This window comes from Schistocerca nitens, chromosome 3 (assembly GCF_023898315.1).
Source record: "Schistocerca nitens isolate TAMUIC-IGC-003100 chromosome 3, iqSchNite1.1, whole genome shotgun sequence".
Classification (NCBI taxonomy): Eukaryota; Metazoa; Arthropoda; class Insecta; order Orthoptera; family Acrididae; genus Schistocerca; species Schistocerca nitens.
The window spans coordinates 914,581,468-914,608,971 of record NC_064616.1 but is presented as its reverse complement, the minus strand read 5'-3'; the positions used below and the strand labels follow the sequence as shown (position 1 = coordinate 914,608,971).

The 27,504-nt window shown below is 42.2% G+C and overlaps 1 protein-coding gene and 1 pseudogene across 1 annotated transcript in view; both read left to right on the top strand.

The window, feature by feature from the left end:
* LOC126249483 (forkhead box protein P1) overlaps positions 1–27,504 on the top strand; it is a 777,252-nt gene that overhangs the window by 195,315 nt on the left and 554,433 nt on the right. The window lies entirely within an intron of this gene.
* LOC126250106 (5S ribosomal RNA) lies at positions 4,657–4,774 on the top strand (annotated as a pseudogene).

Here is a 27,504-nt window from a genome sequence, read left to right as displayed (position 1 = left end):
GGTGATATTCCTTGTAAAAAATTTGATAGAGAACATTATACAAACTATTCGGTATGATGAGATACACGTACGAATCTGGCTGTGGCCGCTCCAAACTCCTCTCTAAAACTCACTAACTAATGCGTAAATGCAGCCACCAAGTGCGTTCTTACTGTATTTGGTCTGTCGCCTCCAAGACGGTTTTACGATACGGTTACGTTTCGTTGCATGTATGAAGCAGTTAAATGTTATAACATACCCAAGGAAAGTTATTTACAAGATCTCTAGCAGACTGTCAGTTAATACAATTTAGGGTGTCAACTATCCAGGTGGCCCCTACTGTTACGATTAACATAGATAGTATAATGTTTCCTAACTCATTTCACGCAGAGAATCGCTTTACAGAGTTTGTACATGTAATGAAGGACCACCCTGTATGTTTCTAAATTCACTTATACACAGAAAAAGAATGATCCAGGTAGTCTCCTGTGTCAGTTTAAGACAACGTTGAAAAAAAACTAGTATTCTCTGGTATATACTATCTCAAAACGATAATGTTATGTCCTAATGGGCAATAGATGTAGTGTTTGTGTTTTTCAGTCGACCTATTCGTTTCATATTTTCTAAATAAACTTGGACCCTTCAGCACTGAATACGTTGCACATACTTGCAATAAGAGAATCCATATTTTCTCCAAGTAAGTTTGCTTATTTATTTAACAGTGGACTGAAACCAGTTCAAGTTTCCTGTGTGTCTCACTAACACAAAGGTATCTTTGTGTTTAACGTGATGTAGCTAGTTCCTACGTGATAAGTTGCAATATGTTTCCTGGATGACGAAGCAGACACTTCTGTCTCACCAACAGCTCTCGTTTTGGGAGTACCAGCGATATGTATATTCGTATATATTCGTAAGTATATACGTTGTTTCGTCCTTCTTCACGTAGGGTGTAGACATAGCTGCACGATTGCAGTGAAAAATTGTAGCTGCAATGTAATGACCCCGTACCAAGAAAGATTGCGAAATGATTAAGGCATTACGGAGGTGCGGGTTTTAAATTTTCGTCCGGCAGTTGACATTTCGATTTTCTTTGCTTTCGCTAAGTGAAGTAAAGTGAATGACACAATTATTTCCCCATCCTTGATCTGTTCGAGCTTGTGCTCCATCACTAATGACCTCTTCGTCGAAGAACGCTAATCCCTTTTTCTGATGTCCTTCTCATGGCAGTCGCACTGAAATAAGTGAATGAAGTTATCCTTTGCTACGGATTAAAATTCTTTTCTGTTTTTTGGACATCTGGGAAAATAGACCTTCGTAGTACTTTCACAAACAGCGACTATCTTTACTCCTGGTTTTCACTGGTTGTGAAAAAGGGTTTGTTGTCTTTGGAAACAATGTTTCCAGCATAGTGTAGCGAAAATTGAAGATAACAAAAAAGCATATGCGCATTAATTTACCAACAGTATGTCACTGTTGAAAAGTAATTCTGATCTGTGAAAACGGCTCTGGCTCTGAGCTCTATGGGACTTAGCAGCTATGGTCATCAGTCACCTAGAACTTAGAACTACTTAAACCTAACTAACCTAAGGACATCACACAACACCCAGTCATCACGAGGCAGAGAAAATCCCTGACCCCGCCGGGAATCGAACCCGGGACCCCGTGCTCGGGAAGCCAGAACGCTACCGCGAGACCACGAGCTGCGGACTATCTGTGAAAACGATTATTCGTATAGTCCTAGATTTTTTTCTCTTTCTGTGTATCCACTTTATAGTGGTTCCTCGTTGCTAATTTCGTATAATATTTCCAATGTTCGCTGCGGTTGTGTGGAAACCTTTGACGCCATACCGTTTGTCTGTCTGTTTATCTGTAAATGAGTTCCCCGAACCGGCTCCGAGCAAATGTTTCCTTGCAGTCAGCGCTTCCCCTATCCAATGCACTTCATCACCAAGCAGGCAACACACATTCACCAACTAATAGCATGCAAAACGCACTGCTCTTGATTTCCAGTATTTTCTCTCTATAAATGGCAAAACGAAATTTCGATTTTTGCGCATAATATCTTTAGCTACATATTTCACTGGTTCTGTTATACTTATCTCCACAACCAAGTAAACCTTACAAATATTTCTTCTATCTTTCGTTCTCTCGTCACAATCAAATGCATATAATCTGAAAGAGATTATTTGAACAGGTATCTCTGCCACGAGAACTGTTCGTGTCCCTCGCTCAAGTTTATGATCCATAATGTGGAAACCAAACGTTTGAGTGCTAAGCATCAAGAAACTGACGTATGGCACGGTACACTCAAATAGCACAAGTAATGGTGAAGCAAGTGGTAGCCTTCGTTCGAGAGTGGAGTACTCTGAGAACGATACTCACCAACGAGTCCGAGTGTTTGGATTATGCTTAAGTGACCAGTCTGCTTCCTGCTCGGTGTATACAGTCAAAAACATTTTTTTTTAAATAAACGAAGTTTATGTGCAGTGGACAGTTGCATTCTAAGCATTGTAACATTACATTTCGTAGATCAAATTTTGTTCAGAACAGGATCCCCCTCGTCGAAACCCAGCCTGTTCTTCTGGTAGTTGACAATCTGCTGTACCTTGTATCCTTTTTAGAAGAACTAGCAGAAGAATTTGCCAAGCACCGAGAAAAGCGTGATAGGCCTCCAGTTTGGACATTCCGTTACTTTTCCCTTCTTCAGTAACTTTACAATGCCGTCATGTGGAAATTGCCTTCAATCCTAAACATGAGAAAAGTTGCTACCTAAATTAGACAAGCAATTCGTTTCCCTTCTTTAGTTAGAATTTTACATCTTGTTGACGGCCTGATGGCTGGGTGTGTTGAACAAGGGTTCTACTGTGGTGGTCTTTGAGTTAAGAAAAAAACGAACTTATTTGTGAAAATCGCCCCGACAGGGACGTGGACACTGTACGTCTCGAATACGAGTCCACTATATCACCTGTGCATGGAGCTAAGGCCGAACTGTGACAAAATTTTAGTGTAACACGAATGAAGCACACTATCTTGGAATCGTACAATGTTGCAGGAAACTCAGACGTCTTAATATACACTATCAAGCACCGAAGGAAAATTACGCTGTGCAGTCACTTAATGTGATGACCTGTCAGAAGCATGAAGAACCAGGTTCTGCAGCGCGGACCACCGGAGACGTGAGGGAAGCGAGTCATGAGGTTCTGGAAGGTACCGACAGGAATTTGGAGCCACGCCGATATCAGTGCCGTGCTCAGCTGCGATAAGTTCCTCGGTTCAGGATCCGTGGCGCTAACAGTCCGATCGAGGCGGTCCCACAGATTTTCGATTGGGTTTAATTCCGAGGATTCTGGTGGGCAGAGGAGTGCGGTAAATTCGTCCTGGTGCTCTTCGAACTACGCACGCACACTGCGAGTTGAGTGACGCGTTGCATTGTCCTGCTGGTAGATGCCATCGTCCCGAGAAAAAAATTAATTGCACGTAAGGGTGGACATAGTCCACAAGAATAGACGCATACTTGTGTTGGTCCATTTTGCCTTCCAGAATGATGAGATGACCCGGGGGATGCCACGAAAACATCCCCAAAGACCATAACGCTCCTTCCTCCGCCTCCACCCTTCCGATGATTGTTGCAGGGTGTTTGCTTTCAGTCCCATGGAGCATAAAACGTGATTCATCTGCCACCCTTCGCCAGTCAGTGGACGTCTAGTTGCGGTATTGCCGTGCAGATTCCAGCCTTCGCCGCCGACGAACAGCAGAGAACAGTCAGCGTGGGAACCTACTATTGAGGCCCATTCGCAGGAACGTTCGCTGGACGGTCGTTTGGGATACTCTGCTGGTAGCCCCTCAGTTCATCTGGACGGTCAGTTGCTCAGCAGTTTCACGTCTATTCTACGCAGCCGACGTTCACCCCTGTCATATATGGCCCGTGATGCATCCCAATTGCCTCGGCGCCGCTTTCGGATAGCGTCATTTTGCCGTGCACGTTATACTTTAACCACGGCGGCACACGAACGGTTACAGGCTTCGTCGTTTCGGAAATACTTCGACCCTTGGCCCGGAAGACTAGCATTATGCCCTCCTGGACGTCAGATAAATCAGTCCGTTTCCGCATTACGACGAGTGCACTGTTTTCCGCGTCCCCCGGAAACGCTTTATATACCCTCAACGGACAGTGCTGCCACCTGTTATCTGTGATCGATTATTCCACGTTGCCGTCGAGCATAGACAGTGGTCACATTAATGTTACTGGACCGTGCATACTGATTTTATGGCAACATTAAGTTTACCAGCGTCTCAGTTTTGTTTGTTTTGTGAAGTGCATGCTCTGTTGAAAATATCTCATATAACTCTGCAGGCTGTTCCCATTTTGTGACAACAAATTACGTAACGCATTATTTCTAGGCCAGTCTGTTGCGTGTTTTTCACGAATATTTAAACTGAGAAATTCTTTCGATTTTTACGTATTTAGTTTCTAGAAGTTTAGGTGCCTGTCTATTGTTAAACATGTACATAGTTCTGACATGTACATAGTTCTTCATTTGATACGCACACCTACTTTTTGCTGTGTCTTTAATAATTATAGTTTATGTTGTTTGAATGTCTCGAAACGGAATCGCCAGGTCGTCTGCAAAAGCTAAGCAGTCTACCTTAATATTAGTTCTTCCTAATTTGGTTAGTGGCAACGGCCTTGCCGCAGTGGATACGCCGCTTCCCGTCAGATCAGCGAAGTTAAGCGCTGTCGGGCGTGACCGGCACTTTGATGGGTAACCATCCGGGCCGCCATGTGCTGTTGCCATTTTTCGGGGTGCACTCAGCCTCGTGATGCCAATTGAGGAGCTACTCGACCGAATAGTAGCGGCTCCGGTCACAGACAACCATCATACCGAACGGGAGAGCGGTGTGCTGACCACACGTCCCTCCTGTCCGCATCCTCAGCTGAGGATGACACGGCGGTCGGATGGTCCCGATAGGCCACTTGTGGCCTGAAGACGGAGTGCTTTAATTTGGTTAGTAGGTCAATTTTAATGTCTGATTTTAGTTTGGGCAGCTCTTCGATTACTTTCGCTAAGAAGCAGTTGGAAAGTAATGGGGAAAATTTATTACTGTCTGTCAGTCCGGTTTTAATTTCGAAGTGTTACGAAATTTCAATCCTGATCTTTGCTTCAGATTTTTATCATTTAGCTTTTCTCTAACAATTGCTCTGTTTTGAGGTTCAGGCCTACCACCCGCAAAATTTTGAAGGGAAACTCACGCTCTATTGAATCATAAACTTCTTTTATCTACAAAAGTACATTCTATTTTTTATTATTTTTTTTTAGTTTTAGAACTAAAACCTGCTCTAGGGAAGACGTATTTGGTTCCAAACCTGCTTGATATTCAACGATTTTGTCTTCGAGTTGTTGTTAGTATTATTTCGAGTGCTGAGCTACGTGTAGCGGAGCGCGCGCGGGCCGCGGATGTCGGCCCACGACCTCGTTAAAATGTGCGCCGGCCGTCAGGTTCGAACGGGCGACCTCTGCTTCCGCATTTGCAGTCGCGGGCAGAGCCAACGCGCCACGTTGTTTGTCGTGCGTATTTAAAACGCATTCGTTTACATTTTCACAACACTCTGTTTAACTCAATATTGTCACATTGCCCGAAACGCCGTGCTTGTAATAACAACAAGAAGTGCCGGTGAAACGCAACGATAGTCTTTTGTCAATACCCCAAAAGTTAGTCATTGTTGTTGACCGCGGGTACACCATTCCAGAGGCCTCAGCTGAATTTAAATGATTCCGGCACTCTCTAGCGGCAGTCAGTGATGGAATTACGGTGGATGCTATCATCTGACGTGCTGTACTAAACGACAAGGCGCAAGTGACTCACGACGTAATGTCGTCAGTTAAACGGAATAAATGTATCGAGAACTGTCTACGTGTGTGTTTAGAAGAAGATTCGGTGTGTTTCTTCTAAAGGTTGTTATAATTGCGAATTTCGATTTCGTTGGCACAGTTAAAGCGAGTCGCTGTTCAGCAAATCTGTTTAGGAAGTGCATAACACGCTGCATTAAATGATGTTGTTTTAGTGTTGAGTCTGAAGACTGGTTTAATGTAGCTATCCACGCTATCATATATGTGCAATCTGTTCGTCTCTCCATAACTTCTGCGACTATCATACATTTCAACATGTTTTCTGGACTCAAGTCTTCGTCTTCTTCTACAATTTCTATCACCCACACTTTCATCCGTAACCAAAGGAACTGTTCCTTCAGGCGTGTGTTCTACCTGCTTGTTCCTTTCTTTTTGTTAGGTTCTAGCATAAAGCTTTTTTATCTCCGATTATATTCATCCTCATTAGTTAGCCGCCGCCGCGTGGGGTTAGCCGAGCGGTCTTAGGCGCTGGACTGTGCGGCTGGTCCCGGCGGAGGTTCGAGTCCTCCCTCGGGTATGGGCGTGTGTGTTTGTCCTTAGGGTGGTTCAAATGGCTCTGAGCACTATGGGACTTAACTTCTAAGGTCATCAGTCCCCTAGAACTTAGAACTACTTAAACCTAACTAACCTAAGGACATCACACACATCCATGCCCGAGGCAGGATTCGAACCTGCGACCGTAGTGGTCGCGCGGTTCCAGACTGTAGCGCCTTTAACCACTTGGCCACCCCGGCCGACTTGTCCTTAGGATAATTTAGGTTAAGTAGTGTGTAAGCTTAGGTACTGATGACCTTAGCAGTTGAGTCCCATAAGATTTCACACACATTTGAACATTTTTGACTACAAAAGCTCGCTAAATCCTGCAGTGAATTCTCAGAACGGGTTTTGTGTGTGGCAGCAGTTCTGAGACATCGAAGAATCGTCACTTTAGTTCTGGAGCGGAAAAATTGCTGAGGGTGTCCAAGATATGAGAACAGTAAGTAGGTTCAAATGCATGTGGGTTGCAGTAGTCATTCCGAGGTGAAGAGGTTCATTCGGAGATGAAGAGGCTTATACAGGATAGAGTTGCAAAGTGAACAGGAGCTTTTGAAACGTGTTTTTACATAAGAAAGCTGAAGGTGAGAAGGATAAATCGGATAACTAAAAAAATGTTCAAATGTGTGTGTAGCCTATCAACCGATACCTGCTTTTAGCCAAGTTATGCAACAAATTTCTTGTCTCCTCAATTCTGTTCAGTACCTCCTCATTAGTTACGTGATCTACCCACCTAATCTTCGGCATTCATCAGTAGCATCACATTTCAAAAGCTTCCATTATCTTCTGGTCTGAAGTGCTTATCGTCCACGTTTCACTACCCTCCACACAAATACCTTCAGAAAAGACTTCCTAACCACTTAATTTATAGTCTATGTTATCAAATTTCTCTTCTTCAGAACCGCTTGTTTTATACCATTGCCAGTCTACATTTTATATCCTTCCTACTTCGACCATCATCAGTTATTTTGCTGCCCAAATAGCAAAACTCATCTATTACTTTTAGTGTTTCATTTCCTAATCTTATTCCCGCAGCACCGCCTGATTTAACTCGACTGCAAATGGTTCAAATGTCTCTGAGCACTATGGGACTTAACATCTACGGTCATCAGTCCCCTAGAACTTAGAACTACTTAAACCTAACTAACCTAAGGACATCACACAACACCCAGTCATCACGAGGCAGAGAAAATCCCTGACCCCGCCGGGAATCGAACCCGGGAACCCGGGCGTGGGAACTCGACTGCATTCCATTCTTTTTATTGCTGTTCATCTTATAACCCCCTTTCAGGAGTGCCAATTCCGTTCAACTACACTTCACAAGTCTTTTGCTGTTACTGACAGAACAACAATGTCATCAGAAAACCTTAAAGATTTTGTTTCTTCTACCTGTACTTTAATGCCTTCTTCAAATTTTTCTTTGGCTTCCTCTACTGCTTGCTCAGTGTACAGATTGAATAACATCACCGATATGCTACAAGACTTTCTGACTCACTTGTCAACCGCTGCTTCCCTTTCATGCTCTTATGCTGTTACTGTTATACTGTCGTCTGGTTTCTGTGCAGGTGGTATATAACCTTTCGCTCCCTGTATTTTGCCCCTGCTACCTTCGAAACTGCAAATAGTGTATTCCAGTCAGTATTCCCCAAAGCTTTCTCTAAGCCAATAAAAGCTACAAACGTAGGTTTATCTTTCTTAACCTATCTTCTGGCATTGCCTCGTCCATTCCAACATTTCTCCGGAACCCAAACAGACCTTCCCCGAGATCCACTTCTACCAGATTTTCCATTCTCCTGTCAATATTTTGCAACCATGAATTATTAAACAAATAGTTCGGTAATATTCACACTTGTCAGCACCTGTCTTTATTTTGAATAGAAAGTATTACATTTTTCTTCAAGTCTGAGAGTATTTCCCCTGTCTCATATATCTTGCATACCAGGTGGAATAGTTTTGTCATGGCTGGCTGCCCCAATAATATCAGCAGTTCTGATAGAATGTCGTCTACTTCACGGACCTTGTTTCGGCTTAGGTCTTAGAGTTCTCTGTCAAATTCTTCCCACAGTTCCATATCTCCCATCTCATCTTAATCTACTTTCTCTTCCCTTTCTGTAATGTTGCCTCCAAGTTCGTTTCCTTTGTGTAGCCTCTCAATATATTCCTTCCACGTTTCAGCTTTCCACCCTTTGCTGGTTTTCCATCTGAGCTCTCGATACTTGTACAGCTGATTCTCTTTTCTCCAAAGGCGTCTTTAATTTTCCTGTAGCAAGAATGTATCTTCTTCCTAGTAATACGCCCTTCTGAATTATTACATTTGTCCTGTAGCCATTCCTGCTTAGCCATTTGCACTTTTTGTCAATCACATTTTTATAAGTTTTTATTGCCTATCGTCTGCTTCGTTTGCTGCATTTCTATATTTTCTCCTTTCATCAATTAAATTCAGTATCTCCTGTGATAGCTAAGAATGTTACCTATTTAATCCTGTGCTGCCTTTACCATTTCGTCTATCAAAGCTACACATTCGTCTTCTACTGTATCCCTTCCCCTGTGGCAGTCAGTCGTAGCCTAATACTCCCTTTGAAACTCGCAACAATCACTGATTCTTTGAAAAGTGGTTCAAATGGCTCTGAGCACTATGGGACTTAACATTTATGGTCATTAGTCCCCTAGAACTTAGAACTACTTAAACCTAAGGACGTCACACAACACCAGTCATCACGAGGCAAGTATCTGATTCTTTCAGTTTATCCATGTCCAATCTCCGTAATTTCCTTCCTTTTTACAGTTTCTTCAATTTTAATCTACAGTTCATAACCAATAAATAGTGCTCAGAGTTCACATCTGACCCTCAAAATGTCTTACAGTTTAAAATCTAGTTCCAAAATCTCTGTCTTACCACTATAGAATCAGTCTGAAACCTTACAGTATTTCCAAGTCTCTTCCACGTATGCAGACTTCTTTCATGATTCTTAAAACAAGTTTCAGCAATGATTAATTTACGGTCCATGCAAGATTCTACCAGGACGCATCCTGTTTCATTCCCCCCCCCCCCCCCCCCCCCGTCCATATTCTTTTACTATTTTTCGTTCTCTTTCTGTTTCTACCACTGAATCCAAGTCACACTTTACCATAAAGTTTCCTTTCCCTTAAATATCTGAATAATTTGTTTTGTCTCATAAATAGTTGGCATATAAACTTGTACTACTGTGGTGGGTATTGACTTTTGTGTCTATCTTGGCTATGATATTGCGTTCGCTAAGCTGTTCATAGTGACTTACACACATTCCTATTTTCTTATTCATTATTAGACCTACTCCAGCAGTACCTCTATTTAATTTTGTGTTTACAACCCTGTCATCACCTAACCAGAAATCCTGTTCATCCTGCCACCGAACTTCACTAATCCCCGCTGTAGCTAACTTCAACCTATCCATTTCCCTTTTTCAATTTTCTAACCTACTTACCTGATTTAGGGATCTAACATTCGATGCTCCGATCCGTAGAATGCCAGTTTTGTTTTTATTTATGACGACATCCACCTGAGTAGTCCTCGTCCGGAAGTACGACTGGAGGACTATTTTACCCCCTAAACATTTTACCCAACAGGATGCCATTATAATTTAACCGTACAGTAGAGATGAATGCTGTAGGGAAAAGCAACGGCTGTAGTTTCCTATTGCTTTGAGATGTTCCCAATACTAGCACAGCAAGGCCATGTTGGTTGATGTTACGAGGCAGATAAGTCAATCCTCCAGACTGTTGCCACCGCAGCTACCGAAAAGGCTGCTGCCCCTCTTCAGAAACCACACGCTTACCTGGCTAGTCAACAGATACCCCTCCACTGTGGCTGCACCTGCAGTACGGGTATCTGTGTCGTTGAGGCACGCATGGCACCCCACCACTGCAACGTCTATGGTTCGTGGGGAAGGTTTTCGTTGTAACTCTGAATAAAACCATGAAATGTGTGGCACTATGCAAGTCAAATTGTGTCATTACTTGAAAGTATGCGACACAGGCCTGTTTACAGTGTAAAAGACAAGCTTCATTACGTCTGAGAAACAAGAAGACGGACACCACGAAACCGTTGCGGTATGGAAAAACAGATGATTTATTGAGATAACATTTTCTCTACTCCTAGCGGTTCGGCACACAATTTCTTACTAAAATTACAACAGCAAGTAGCCACTATTACTTTATTTATTCAAGTCACAAGTTCATCATAACACAGTAATAAATGTTTTAAATAGAAGTCTCGCACAAATTGTTGTTGACATTGGTATTTCGCTCATACTGTCAGTTTTCTCCCTCATTGGCCAGACTTTTAAGGAGAGCTACTGCCGTAGAAAGCTATGTGATATTTATTTCTTGTACCAATGTTTTACACGGCGCAACGTGAAAAACAAACAGAAAAACTTATTATTTCACTTCATTGTTGGAGGCAAATTTAGTATAGAGCACCTCTGCGTTTCAGGCACCTTGTTGCCAGGTAGAGTAGCGACGTAATATCTTACACCTCATGTTCGTCAGCGTCCGGAGTTTAAGGGCAGTCTCGCTGCCTCCAGGGTTCCATTCCCACCTCGACCGTGGATATTAAGTATGCTGTTACTCTATGTGCCCTCTCGCTGCACTAAACTTACATGTGTTTGTGTGTGCCATGATTGTAACCGCATAGTAACATGTACTTATAACAGTAACGTAGTGATCTACAGATACAAGATGAACACCTGGTGTGGTCATATCACCTACCCGTACTGTTTCGATAAACCTTTGTATGCGCATTGCGGAGAGCTTCCTGCCGCTTTATACTGTTATCATTTTCGTGGACTATCGACGTACAGGATATTTTACGAGCGAAAATAAATATTTGTGGAGCGGAAGGAACGAAGGTGTCATGTCGACACCGTAGTCATCATAGACGGGGTACTAATCCGATCGGAAAACGGGTGGCTTTGTGGCCTTGTTGAAGGAACTATCCCGAGATTCGATTCAAATGATTTACGGAAAAGCTTTTCAAACCTAAATCTGCAAATCCAGGCGGAGACGTGAAAGCCGCCCTTCCTGTATAACAGTCTAGCGTCTTCACCGCAGCGCCATCTTGCTGGGTAATTTTGATGGGATACAAAGTGAGATATACAGTTGTTTTGATATATACAAACAACAGAAACCTACAAAAAAATCACCAAGAAAACGCGAGTGATCTGCAGATTACCACTAAAGTTTTACATCTATTAGCACATACAGAATTTTAGAGGTGCTTTGTGAGTTCTTTTATGAGGCTAGAAATGGTTAATTGCGTATACTTTTCTTCAGTACATTTAACATTTCATCCGTTCGCCGCACGTCATAGTATGATGCAGTAGCTTCGGCGGGCCGCGGTGACCAATGAGTGGAATTACTGAGGCTTAAGTACCCTCTCCCCCCCCCCCCCCCCTCAGTGTGTTAGTAGCATAACTCGCCCAATCCTTGTTACATCGAGCCTGAAGCCGAGAGACCTCTTGCATTCACTGTGGAAACTGTCTTCTCGGACAATCAAAACTGTGGTCTTCATAAGAAGATTATGTAGCACAACATGCCCACTCAGCTGATAGTCGATCACACTATGCCACTATTACTGAGAAACGACACTGAAAATCCAACCGAAAATGGTTTTTCTGCAAACAACCGCTGAGCCATCAAGTTTATATCTTCCGTTGCAATCAATTACGAGGGCAGTCTGAAGGTAATGCCTCCGATTTTTTTAAGCTTTTTAAATAAAGCAAAATTTTATTAACAATCTACATCTTTATCCTTCATGTCTATATATTTGCAGCCGCCTGCCGCTAGAGGGCTCCGAATTGCAGCGTGTAACAGGACGGTGTGTAACGTATGTCGATGCGTGAGAAGCTGCGTGCTGTGATCGAGTTTCTAACCTCACAAAACGTCCACCCTCTCCTTCAGCAAGACAATGGTAGGTCACAAGCGAACACTGAAACAGCTGCAACAATATGGTGCCTTGGGCTCACTGTTATCGACCATCCTCCATTCAGTCCCGACTTGGCCCCATCCGATTTTCATCTGTTCCGAAAACATAAAATCGTCTTCGAGCACTGCACTTTGATAGTGATGAAGCAGTGCAAGCAGAGGTGAGGTTGTGGCTCCGTCAACAAAGTCATACATTCTACAGTGACTGTATCAACAAAATTGTCTCTTGTTGAGGGAAATGTGTTCGTCGCCAGGGTGACCATGTTAAGAAATAAATACGTAGAGATGAAGAATAAAGGTATAGAATATTAGTAACGTTTGTTTTATTTAGATAGTTTTAAGAGCTTTCACATAAAAAAATCGGAGGCATTGTTTTACAGCATGCTCTCTTAAAATAATCTCTGTTGCTGCGCGCTCCTCCCACCCTCATATCAAACCCACTAAATCTACCCGAATTTTTCTGTTGTTTATATTTCGAACTTTCAGCACACATAGGCTTCCAATAGAGTGCATTTCAAGCTGACTGTACTGCAGTAAATATTCTGACATGTCTGTTGTGCGGTTAATAGAAATTACTTCAGTTGTTAATGATCTTGCCGGCCGTGGTGGTCTCGCGGTTCTAGGCGCGCAGTCCGGAACCGTGCGACTGCTACGGTCGCAGGTTCGAATCCTGCCTCGGGCATGGATGTGTGTGATGTCCTTAGGTTAGTTAGGTTTAAGTAGTTCTAAGTTCTAGGGGACTGATAACCTCAGCAGTTGAGTCCCATAGTGCTCAGAGCCATTTTGTTAATGATCTTAATTAGTGATCGATAGGGTCATGTTAGTCATAAGCTCCAGACACAATATTTCTTGCCGTTATTGGTGATCGTAATGTGGCTCTCTTCTTTATGTGATAGGCCTTCCCTATTGTCGATAGTGAAATACAATTTTTAATGCATTTCAGTGCTGCTGTATTATGCCTCATGTATTACCCTTTTGAGCAGTACGTATCTGTCTTCTTGATGAAGCTCTTTGTCATTAATCTACAACGGTCATTTTTTAACATCATCCTCGCATCTAAATAATTGCCTGTTAGATCACATCTATGTCAGAGAGTTCGTCAGCATAGTATCGCGTTACAATCTGAGAATGCCGGCCGAAGTGGCCGTGCGGTTAAAGGCGCTGCAGTCTGGAACCGCAAGACCGCTACGGTCGCAGGTTCGAATCCTGCCTCGGGCATAGTTGTTTGTGATGTCCTTAGGTTAGTTAGGTTTAACTAGTTCTAAGTTCTAGGGGACTAATGACCTCAGCAGTTGAGTCCCATAGTGCTCAGAGCCATTTTTTGAATCTGAGAATACAGTGAATAGTGAATACTAAACCTCGGTCAACTACCGAGACAATTCACATCACCAGGGATCAGGGCATGCACTGATAAAGTGCGTTTGTGTGTGTGTGTATGTGTGTGTGTGTGTGTGTGTGTGCGTGTATTTTAAAGCGAGAGCGGGAGGGAGAGGGAAAGAGAGAGGGAATAACGAACCAGTTGGATTGGTATTTCGGAAGATATGCAGAGACATGTGGTATGAGTAAACTACACAGGAAAATTCTTTAGGTTGAGGTGACATTGTTAGTCGGTAGCGTCAGATATTTTTAGGTGATGTTACATCCCAGCGACCAGAACAGGGTGTGTGTGCTGGAGCAAGAAGTGTGTATCTTGATGCAGTGGATTAGAGCAGCTTTGAAGCTGGGACATTGTTAGGGACCGGCAGGTGCACCGGACACAAAGCTGTCGACGCTGCTCGCAAGACGTCACCTAACAAAGCGCTCGCGCACTTTGATACGGATCTCATCCCTCACCCGCTCATTAAGCCATTTCCAATGGCGCGCGCCCGTTTTCCGCAGAAAGATCAAGTGTTTGGCCGCCGAGCGACTAAGCCGCCCCGTAATTCGGCGCTCCCTGCGCCGCCGGGGGAGGGCGGGGACACGCGTGACGTCAGCACACTGCCGCTCAAATGTTCAGCGCGAGTTTATGCCTCCCTTTTGTCTCGCGTCTGCTTTTTGAACTTAGGACAGCGAAGGCATAAGAAGCCAAGTGCCCGGAAATGTCCACGTTTCAGAAGCAAATCGCTTAGGTACCCGAACGGATGTCATTAACTTTGAATGACGAAAGCTATACTCCGATCACTGTACGTTTAACTCAGTAGCCAACATTGTGCTGTGTCTTCCTCCGTATTTCTTGTTAATTCATTGCTGTCACTGTGGCAGGAGGATTGGGCAGCAGATGCAGTATCAACTTATCCTAACAGCCGAACAAAGCAACTTCAGTCTCCACGTACATGTAAAACAGCGAGCTAACAATAATGCCATTTAGTGCAATTTTTAAAAAGGATTAATTAAGCACAATCTGTTTCTCGCCGCTTTTTTACGGTCTCCCGCGATTTTGTTTCACCGCGGAACGCATAGCACCTTCTCAGTCTTCACAAGGCATACGAACGATAAGATAACCTGAGCATGACTGGCGAGATAGAGAAAGCGACTCTGCAGTGAGATTTGAGACAGGAACTACACGAGTTGAATTTTTAGCATGGTGATTAACAAAAACACTGAAGTTTTTCAGTGCTTTAGCCTGTCTCACTATATCTTCCGTGCTACAATAACAATAAAATATTTAATACGTAAGTAGCGCCTGTTTCCAATGTCAGTGCAATTCCAACAGCCAGTGGATATGCAGTGCCCCAAACGACCATTCGCCGAGCGTGCGTTTGTTTATACTAGGGTTGAATTTGGCGACGATCCAAGTGCTGTCTAGCGTGATCACCTTAGTGACGGACCCCGGATCGTCGGAAGAACAACGCCTGCGACCACTTCCACGTTCAGTTGTTTTCAAAGCTGTGACTACTCTAGGTGCTAAATGGCCAAATTCACCAGCTCGACAACTATTTAGTTCATACGGCGTAGTGTCCACACCGTGCCGACGACTGTCGGTTTGGTACATCGGCCAGCTCGAGTGTCAGTTTCCCGCACGCATTTAGGGGAAAGCCAGGCTGAATCTTCGTCTTTTCCTTAGTTACCCCTAAAACACGAAAAGCCACAGAAAAGAGATCACCGGATTTACTAACAGATGCTAAACACAGCATTCGTCCGCTAAGATGACAGTGACTGCTAAAAAAGCTTTTATTTAAATAAACATACACGTGGATCTGCATACATACTCCGCAAGCATGGTGCATCGTGGAAGATACCTCACACCACTACTAACATGTCTTTTCCTGTTTCACTCGCACACAGAGCGAGGGAAAAACGACTCCGTACGAGCCTTAATTTCTCATATCTTAGCGGTCGTTAAGCGAAATGCATGTTAGCCTCAAATACTGATTCTCCAGATTTCCTTAGCAGTGCCTCCCGAAAAGAACCTCATCTTCCTTCCAGGGATTCAAACTGAGTTAACGATGCATCTCCGTAATACATGTGTGCTGACGAGACTTACTGGTAACAAATCCAGCACCACACTTCTGAATTGCTTCGATTTCTTCCTTTAATCCGATCTGATGAGGATCCCAAACATTCGAGTAGTACTCAAGAATGGGTCGCATTAGCGTTCTATACGCGGTTCCCTTTACATTTACTAAAATTGTCCCAATTAACCGAAGTAGGCCATTCGCCTTCCCTACTACCATCCTTACGTGCTCGTTCCATTTAATATCGTTTTGCAAGGTTACGCCTAGATATTTAATGGACGTGAACGTGTCGAACACCACACGAGTAATTATTTATTCGAACGTTAGAGTACTGTTTTCCTTAGTCATTTAGAGCAAGCTGCCATTCGTCACACCAACTACAAATTTTGTATAAGTCTTCTTGTATCCTGCAACAATCATTCAGCGATGACACCCTCCCATACACCACATCATCGTCAGCAAAGGGACGCAGATTGTTGCTAACCCTGTCCATCAGATCAGAGCGCTCCTACAACACTTCCCTTGCGGTCTCCTCGTCTCTGAAGAACACTCGCCGTCGAGGACAACGTACTCGGTTCAGAGTTTAACGTCCCGTCGACTTCCAACCTGCTTAATGATGAGGTACAGAAATCACCTGTGTCTCTTCTGAGAGAACCGTGAGGGAAGTACTGCAATGAAAGCGTGCTTAACTGAAACTAGGAAAGTAGTATGGGGATATGAGCCAGCTAGCGGTCAGATAAATGTGGCGTTGTGGCTTAGAAACACAATGGGCGTGTTCTGCAGCTAGAGATGTGTAATGTAAAGAAGAAAATAAAATTCCCTTAAAAAACTACGGCATGGAAAATAAAAATACGATCTTTGAAACTTTTCGTTAACTCTGAAACATTCCGTGTTTCTTTTCACTATTTATATAAAGCTCCATAAAAATACATGTATTAGCTTCAGATGGTGTTGCTACAATCACCTACTGAATTTAGAATTCAAACAAAATTTAATTTTTCGATCGTGGTCCCGTTCGATTTTTTGTAATGCTCTTCGCTAATAATTTGTTTTCCGCATCTCTTCACAATCAAAATGTACACTGAAAACTACGACAGTTCAGCAAGTTCTTTCTTGCTATATACATTGCTCCTAATTAAGATTATATGGCACAAATATTTTGTATCTTACTCCTACGCTTTTAAATGTGCAGATATGGAGAAAGCTTTTATCTTTCTACTTTTTTCTCTCCGTGTTTAGCATCTCGTCAACGATCAGTCATATATTACGGCACAACAGTTCGAATTTAATAACCATTCGGGCAGTATTGCCTTTTGGTTTGTTAAGGCAGTATTGCAGACGTATTTAGTGGAAGGCTGTTATTGAACCCGTGAGAAACACGAACAAGCATGGTCGGATCGAAATTCTGATCACTGCTCAACTCAACATCGAATACGTCACGTCGTGCTATCTTCAGAGACTTTATTCTGTTGCATGTATGCGCTAGTTTCTTTTAGTAATCAATCGCTCACCTTGGAACTTCTAATTACATGTAGGACATATCAGCAGAAACACGACAAAACGCTAAAGAGAATACTTAATTCACAAGTAACAAAGTAATTGTTTCTCAAAGCGTCATAATAGAAAAAGCGACCTGGTCTCCTCACGGTGCTTCATTTTGTCGCAGAAGTCTGATGCTAATTTTTGGATGACTTAGTGACTTAGGCGTTGAACACATGGCATACGAAAAGGCCACAAGGAAAGGCAAGGGCAGGGACCGCAGTGAGTTGCTTACAAGACTCATGAAATATATACATCAGAAAATGTAGAGTGCGACTCGGCAAGTCACCTTATTGTGTGTGGCCAAGAGCACTTCTGGCCCTACTATAATTTGCCTTTACCTGTTCCACTGACAAACTGTGCGTGGGAGCAATGACTGGAAGTGAGCCTTTGATTTTCCCATATTTTCAGTCTGCAAGATATATATATATATATATATATATATATATATATATATATATATATATATATATATATATATATATATATATATATATATATATCGAGCAAGTAATATGCTGGCCAACTCTTCTTGGAATGCACATTCTCAATGTTTTAACAGGAAACATCGTTCTTGTAGCGTCTGCCACTATTGTTCGATGAGCACCTCCTAACATCAGGAACTAAACAAAACATTATTCTTCGGATCTTCTTTATTAATCCTATACGTTAAGGGTTCCAGACTGGTGCGAAATACTCAAGATTGAGCCGAATGTAAGCTACTTCCTTCGTGGATGAAATAAATTTGCTTAATATCCTTGTTTTAAGTTAATCTAGTAGCAAGCGAATCTCTATCGAAGTTTAGACCCATACTCAGAGCCTATAATTGCATTCTAGCGTCTATTCCAAAATTTATAAAATACGCTAATGTTCTTTCACATATGTACGAAACAGTATCCCAAATACGTAAATCGACGTAGCATAGTATTAAGTTATACTTTTCTTTTATTTTATATTGCGAGGTACGTACTTTCCGTCAATTTTTATTTTAATGAAATGACAGTTGTTAAAGAAAAAGTGAAATAAAGAAAAAATTAAAAAGTTGCAAGCTCTGTGGTGGACGACGCGACGATCTTTCCAACCTGTGCGACTGCCTTTGCCAACTAAATACATCCACTCTTATCGCAAGCGCTAAAGTTCTGATGTATATTGTACCATTAGTTGCACAGAAAGTAATAACAACAATAAATTGCATATCCTGATTTTGCTTTATTTGTGAGAAAGGGAAGAACACAAGTTTCTGTAACCACTGAGCTTGCCGCCCGCGGCTCAGAGCTATGATATCTGTCGCCGGTAGAGGCTAGCCACAACCTGATCTTCATAGCGAGGTATGACGTATTCACCCGTTCTTACTGAACTTGCCGTATCTGAATACTGGTCCAGTATCATAGAATTATCTCGCTTTGCAATAATCCATCGTGTTTCATTCTCCTCTTTTAGAATAACGTCTTTCTATACCCTTAGAAGTTATAAAAAGTTTACGTATTTCTGTATACATGTATTAGCACTTGTCGCGTGTAATACTGATAGGCTGGTGTATAATAAAAGTGTGTTAGGGCTTAAGCCAGTAGAGTTGTCCGAGAAACAGTGGTGTATCAAGTGAGAAAACGACAGACCCGACCTTTATCCATCATGGTCTATGTGCTGACATCCAGAAGGACACCACCAAGCTTTTCAAGACGCGAAGTAGAATCGTTCCGCGAAACTGTGCTTGGGAGCTCTTGACTGCGAACCGTGGCTAATTTTCTGCTCTGGAATATTTGCCACGTTTCGTTAAAGTATCCGTAACATCGCTTCGGAGGAACGAAATTAGTGCATTACCGGAATTTTCGCTGCGAGGATTATTGCTGGTGCTAACTTGACACGCCGTAAAACTCACACAACCGCAAAACAACTTTGCGCGGAATTTTAACATTGGATGTACAAGCTGTGGGCTATTTTAATGTAGGATCTTTACAAGATTGGGAGACGAAGGAAGAAAAGCGTATCAAGCATCTGGCGGCGCGGCAATGCAATTTGTGCTAATGTGACGATAGCGAGTTGTTGTGAAGGCGAATTCCTGGTTCGATGGCGCCGGGGCAAGCCACCGCTCGCTTCTTGTTGTAATCTTTGTGTAGATTGTTATTGCAGGGCTGTTCCCCTTACCATGAGCGTGAATATTGCCACTGTTCTCTAACCTCGAGGCGTTACGGCTATTAAAACCTCCCGGCCCTAATGAAGTAACCATCTCCAAAACTTTCTAACGCACTTTAATGTTCTTTCGTGTTTTTATAATGACACACTCCACCGATGATGCCTTGCGAAACTTTCTATAGACCAAAATGAAGGAAATTGTGTTGGATTCACCCCTTCAACTTTCTGGACCATTTGTTTGACACTGCAAGGTTATAAAGTTAATTTAACCCAATATCGATTCGCGGTAGCTCAGTCTCATCGTCTCTTTCTAGTCGTTGCCGGCGTGTTTACGCATTTCTTCTGAGCCAGATCGCATCTTTTATGGCATGTGTAATTTGTTGCTTGCACTCGACTTCTGAAACTGTATAAAATCTTTTTCGTCGGCGTTCGGTGAATGCGACAATCCGACGTAAACGTAGTAAGTAACATTTCCACGTGAATTTTTATCTGCAAATCGTCCTTACAACTCTCACATGAATATACAGTTTCTTTTGTTTATCTACGCTAGGCAGTTTAAGCTGTTGAAATCGAACAACAGTCTGCGAAGATTAAAGTACTGTGCCTTTCGAATACTATTTCTCTTTCACTGACTTCCATTAGATACCCGTAGTTTTGACGTAGAGTTAAGAGACTCTTTCGGCTAAAGCATACTTATAATGTTAATCTCCGAATACCGATTCGTCATTTGGATCTATGGCATAATGTCATCAACGCCTTTCATAGACTCGACATAAACAATGTCTCGTGTTCGAGAGCGAAATGTTTCCTCATGCAAGTTCTTATTTGGTACTTCGAAATGTTCCGAAGCATGTCCTTGCAATGCTTATTATTGACGAACTAATTCTCAAGTTTTGTTTATCCAGCATCATAGGTACACACGTCGCGTTCTAAACACATTCGGAGCACTCATTTATTTCTCTGCTAGGGTACAAGAACACCTTCGCCGATACTAAGTCCTACAGGAATGGCTTGATGGAGAAGCGTAATTAGTCTTAAGAAATACGAATTTTTTTGCCTCTTACGCTTGGAGCCTGAGGTTTGAACAGTATTATCAACGTCATTGAACAGTAAAGTACAGGGCATTATTCCGATCGATGTGCCAAGATGAGTGGTATTTGCGTAATTTCTACAGATTCGTTATTGCTGTACTATCACGAGGTTGCTAATAACACAACATTTTTTTCTCACAAAGCTCCTCAGCATATCTAGCCTCTTTCCTTTGTCTTATGATTTATTAAAATTGAATGATTAAAGCTCGTCAACAGACATTCACTGACATGCATTGGTGTGCACTGCATATGACAAAATACAGAAGTGAGGCAAATGATTAAAATTTTACGATTCACAATTAGAAAAGGTATGAGTTACTTAGATTTTCTCTTCAGTGTATTCTTCTCGACGTTTCTTTTAGTTTTTAGCATCTGTTTTGGTAGATTCCTGTTTTACAAGGAGGAATCGAGGTTGTGCAGTTCATGAATTAAAAGTTGACTGAAATGATACAGAGTCTTTCTGTTTTCGTCATTTTATTACTTTTATAGAACACAACGCAACTCAACACATAAACAAAGATTATAACTTTTCCAGACAAATGCCTGCCTTCCCACACTTTGACAACCAATATCCTTCAACATAGATTGGCACAAACCTGGTAACATAGATAAAAACTTCTAGGTCCCATCTCTATTAGTACGCGCCAATAAGTTAACCAAAGATGACGAGTGATAAAAATCTCGCAGAGAAAACATATTACGAGATGTCGATTTATACTTCCAGAGAAAATCTAATGTGATTAATAATGTACTTTACAAATGTTTCAGATTATCATCCAAAAAAATTAAAGAAATACGAGTGACAATAATAATAATAAAATTTAAAAGGAAATAGATTTAGCACAACTTTTGAGTGTTTTAGTATTCAGTTTGAAATAATTTCTTACTACATCTTTTTATAATCGACTGTAAACAAAACAACACTTAACTGTTTGTTTACTCATAAATAAGAAGTCAAAGCTCCGCGATTTATAAAGAATATCAATGGATGGGGTAGTATTTTTATTTGAATGTATTAGAAAGTATATCATAGAGAAAGTGCGTCACTGACCAGTTCCGTTACAGATTGTTCTTAAATTAATGAAATTTTGTTCACGAGCGCATTGTAATTCACAGTGGCAGCTTTACTGAACACCGGTCAAGTGCCGAACTGTACGATATTAGCAAATTTCGTATACGGCTTTGTGTGTGCCGCTCCAGATGTGAGTACACACATTAAGAGGAAGCGTATCATCCATCTACGTCCCAGCGCCTGCACCTTGGCCGCTACTTGCGCGCATGTCTCGAGTTTTGCTTGAATTTGTGCCGGCTCGGTTTGCTACTAGACCACGCGCAACTATAATTTGCGCAAATAAGCTGCATGTTGACGTTCCATTATACGTGGGCAGCAACGTGCGGGCCGCGCTGACCGTGTTTGGAGAGCCGTAATGGAGCTGTTGCAGAGCCCCCGCCACTTTTGTGACGACTGCTCCTTCCCTCACCGTTATCGTGTCTGCTTGCGAGACAATTATTTATATTCGTCCCAATCATCACAAAGTGCATACCGTAACACGAACTCTTTTGAGGTGTCGATAAACTGAAGGACTACCGCAGTGAAGGTGGATGGTAGGGAATCTAGGAAGAAACAGTCACTCTGTAACAGGAGTCGAACCTGTAAAAATTCCAGCGGGAGGCACATCCGAGTTCGAGTTACGGTCCGGCACACGTATTTAATTTTTGCTTATCACTCTTTCATTTATTAGTTACCTTTCTTGTATAAGACCTATATCTCTAAAAGCAAGCCGGCCGAAGTGGCCGTGCGGTTAAAGGAGCTTCAGTCTGGAACCGCGCGACCGCTGCGGTCGCAGGTTCGAATCCTGCCTCGGGCATGGATGTTTGTGATGTCCTTAGGTTAGTTAGGTTTAACTAGTTCTAAGTTCTAGGGGACTAATGACCTCAGCAGTTGAGTCCCATAGTGCTCAGAGCCATTTGAACCATTTTTAACAGCTATTATTATTTCTATTACTATTATTGTTGCATTATGGGCTCCTAGAGAACAAGTGCTAATTTCAGTACTTAATGCTTTGTTGTTCTTTCCTAGTCTCTAAGTATTCATTCACTGTTTCACTATGTTTCTTTTCCTTGTCTTCAGACCACCTTGTACCAGTTTTCTCTTCCCTCCTGCCTTGTAATCCTGCCAGTTTTCATACTTTTTCCCGAAAAAACTCTTTTCCCAATATTTCTTCTTGTCTTATTTTATTCGTTTCCAAATATTTACGAACCTCTTGAATCCAAGTGGTTGTTAATTTAATTTCTTTTCTGTAAGATATTTGAAGATCTCCTCGTCGAGCCTGTTGTCTTCCATTCAGTAAATTATTATTATTACTATCAGATTCATTTATAAATAGTTTTCTGTACAATTCCTAAATCTAATAACATATTATGCCACTAAACTGTTACAGATATTTCAATGTGCCTCAAAAGTTGTATGATAGATTATGTTTGCACGAATCTGACGTCTATGAAACAAGACGAGAGTTTCATTAAGAAACGAATCAACTGACACATAGTTTGCAAAAACTGAAATTTTCTCTTTGTTGTAAGGGTTTAATGAAAATACGGACGGATAAATTCAGCGCAGTAATAAATTCAGCAAAGGGCTAATACGAAGGTATATCGAGAGAACTTCTGAAATGCCAAAAAATTTTAACAATAGCGTCTTGAGAACTGGATTGCAAGATAAAAAATAAAAAAAGAACCAACAACACCCCCTCTCCTTTACATGGGAAATTTCTTCGGTTGGCCGTGGACACTTATATTATTATTAGCAGCAGAAAATGTGTTGCAAAGAAATACCTAGTTATACAAAATGTTGACTCCTCATTAAAAAATTATTCAAATTGAAGTTTCTGCTAAATCTTTCCGTGAAAGTAAGATTTTTACATCCGGGGATTTATGAGAGTACCCAGATTTTAAAGAGATACACATTTCTATGAAATGTTCGTGTGGCAGTTTTGGCCGGCAATCCCCGTCTGGGGACTTCGGCTGCCTGGTGCAAGACATTTTATTTGACTCAATCGCAGCGATTTGCGCGTCAATGATGATGAAATGATGACGAAACACACACACACACACACACACAGTCGCGAGTGGAGAAAATCCCCGACCTGGCCGGGAATCAAACCCGAGGCCCCGTGACCGAGAGTCAGCAACGCTGGCCACAAGAACACGAACTACTGACGCTGCCAGAAGAAAACGAGACGCCGGCCACGGTGGCCGAGCGGTTCTAGGCGCTACAGTCTGGAACCGCGCGACCGCTACGGTCGCAGGTTCGAATCCTGCTTCGGGTATGGATGTGTGTGATGTCCTTAGGTTAGTTAGGTTTAAGTAGTTCTAAGTTCTAGGGGACTGATGACCTCAGAAGTTAAGTCCCGTAGTGCTCAGAGCCATTTGAAAACGAGACACGGTACAGTATACACCACAAACAGGTTCTTAAAAGTTATCCATTTGCCTAACGCGGAGCTGGAACCCGTAATCCTCTATGAACGTACCTATTTGAGTTGTCGAATGGAATGATGATTGTACCGCTGAGATATTTCAGCAGTTGCTGTAGACAGTATCATCAAATTTTCGGCTCTTAGACCGCCGGAATCAGATGCGTAATTATATTCAGAGGATGTTTGCGGCGCGTGCTTGTGGGGCGTTCTTTGCGTATGATTATGGAAATGATAGGAACGTGAGACTGAAACCTGATGTCGACACTTAACTCGCAGCACTTAACTCTGGACGGACGGATCATTATCAACACTGTGACTGACATGTCTCACCTCATTAAGACACCACAAATGTTTAGCACTTAATCCACAACGTGATATGATGACAAGCAACTGTAGGTCGTCGTAGTCTTCCTCCAGTCGACCAAATTATGGCGATTACGTCGTCGTCGAGTGATTCTAGAAGGATACAGGATGACGTTGGTGTAACGAATGGCATTTTCTCCACATGTAGAAAAAATGTAAGTTAATGCGGATGAGTAGAGAAAACAACCCTGTACGTTCGAATACAGCTTAGTAGTATGCCACTTGACACAGTAACATTGTTTAAATATCTAGGCATAAGATCGCAGAGCGATACAAAATGGAACGAGCTCTATTTGCGAATGGAATAGGGAAGGAAATGACTAGTAGTTGTACAGGGTACCCTCCGCCACGCACCGTACGATGGCTTGCGGAGTATCGATGTAGATTTAGATGTATATGTAGATCTTTGAGGACTGATCCCTCCGATTTTTTGTTGTCCGACACGAATGTCGCAACTGTTACGATTACGAAATTTTCTGTTTTAGTCTCCTAAAGACTAAAAGATCGATATACGGGGTGTTTCACAATTTCTATGACAGGCTTCTAGGGCAACTCTGATTCCATAAAGAACTGTTGTGCACAGCGACCGTAGACTATAATGTAGGAGAGGCACACAGCAAGCAGTCGCAATCCAATCAGTTTTTATTACACCACATTCGTGGTCCTTACGCGAAATGTGCGTTGGCGGCAGTAGAATCATTGTCCAGTCCGCCTCAAAGACCGGTTCTCTAAATTTCCTTAATACTGTCTCGCGAACAGAACATCGTCTTCCCTCCAGGAATTACCATTTGAGTTCACGAAGCATCTCCCTAATACTTGCGTGCTGATCGAACTTACTAGTAACATATGTAACAGTTCACCTCTGCACTTCTTCGATGTCTTCCTTTAATCTGACCTGATGGGGATCCCAAACACTCGAGCAGTACTCAAGAATGGGTCTCATAGTGTTATATATGCCGTCTTCTTACTAGGCGAGCAACAATTTCCCAAATTTCTCCAACAGCACGAAGTCGACCTTTAGCCTTCCCTACTACCAACTCGACGTGCTTCACTTTTTTTGTCGGGTAGTGTATATTGCGAAAAATAACGGTCGTATAACGCTCGCTTAGGGTACGCCCGAAACTTCTTTTAGTATAAAGATTTCTCTCCATTGAGGAAAAAATGACAGTCGACATGCCTCCTTATATGAGCCCTGATTTCTCGTACCTTACCTTCGTGGTCCCTACGCGCGATGTATGTTGGTGGCAGTAGAATCATTCGGTAGTCAGCTTCAAATGCTGTTTCTCTAAATTTTCTCAACGGCATTCCTCGAAAAGAACGTCGCCTGAGATTCCCGTTTGAGTTCCCGAAGCATCTCCGTAACACTTACGTGTCGTTCGAACCTACAAGTAACAAATCTAGCAGCCCGCTTCTGAATTGCTTCGATGTCCTCCTTCAGTCCGACCTAGTACGGATCCCAAACACTCGAGCAGTATTGAAGAATAGGTAGCACCAGCGTCCTATATGCAGTCTCCTTTGGAAACGAATCACATTTCCCTAAAATTCTCTCGATAAACTGAAGTCGACCATTCGCCTTCTCTGCCACATTCGTCACATGCTCGTTCCATTTCTTATCGCTTTGCAAAGTGTCGCCCAGATATTTAAACGACGTGACTGTGATAAGCAGGACACTACTAATGCTGTATTTATTTTTCCTAATCATCCACGTTATCTTACATTTTCCCAAGCTTAGATCTAGCTACCCAACAAGAAATTTTGTCTAAGTCATCTTGCATCTTTCTTCTGCCTATACACCAGCAAGATCATATGGTGACATACACTGTTACGAGTTTGTTGGATTGTAACTCAAATGCAATGAAGATGGGTATTTATAGCCGAAATCTAGATATGCGAGAGTAATAAAGATCTACTTTAATCTTTTACGTTCCCGCTGATGGTGTCTACAAGTACGAAGTTACAGTGACATTCGACCATGTCTCCTCGGTGCTCCATTGAGAATGACAGTCATTTGATTTCCTGTTCCACTCGCAAACATAGAGAGGCTCCTTACGAGCCTTATGATACACATGTATCCACATCTTCACCACTGGTTCTTTATCTCTGTTGTAGCAGTATCTCGCATTTATCTACATTTAGAGACAGCTGACGTTTCTTACACAAAACGACAATTTTGTCCAAGTTTCCCTGCAATTCCTTACGATCGTGTAACGACGGTACTTAACTCTAGACCATAGAATCGGAAGCGAACAACCAGACTGTGCAGCTGATTCTCATCTGATGCCTCCGATTCTTTTTATTGTATTGTCAATATACACGTCGTGTGTATTACTCGGTCGATTCTCCCACTTCGCTGACGCAACTTGCTACCTTCTGCCGCTACAGAGCTCCGAATTGTAGCTTGTAACGTGGCGGTCTGTAATACAACTATGTCGGTGTGTGAGAAACATCGTGCTGTAATCTAGTTTCTAACCGCAGAAAACGTCCACACCGATTTTCATACGTTTCCAAAACTTACAGAACACCTTCGAGGACTTCACTTTGGTAGCGATCAAGTGGTGCAAGGAGATGTGACGCTTTGTCTCCGTCAACAAAGTCAGACATTCTATAGCGACGGTATCAACAAACAGTTCCCTCGTTCGGGGAAATATGTTCTTAACCAGGGTAACTGTGTTGAGAAATAAATATGTACACACGAAGAATAAAAATCTAGAATGTTCATAAAGTTTGTTTTACAAAACAAACTTTTATTTTAAAAGCTTTAAGGGTTTTTGCATAAACAATTCGGAGGCATTGTATACAAGGGGCAGTCAAATGAAAACGAGATGGATGGAAAAAAGTAAAGAAACTGTTTATTATTTCAGAAGTAATCGCCGTAACTGCTAATAAATTTATTCCACTGTGAGACAAGACGGTCAATGTCTTTATGGAAAAATGTTTGCGGTTACCTACAGATATATGATTTGGCCCAGTAGTGTACTTCTTCGCCCGAAGAAAACGCTTGTCCACAAGTTACAGGGTTGTTTCGATTATGCTGCAGAAGTTTCGCTGGGAAGCCATTACACATCCTCCATACAGTCCATCTCTC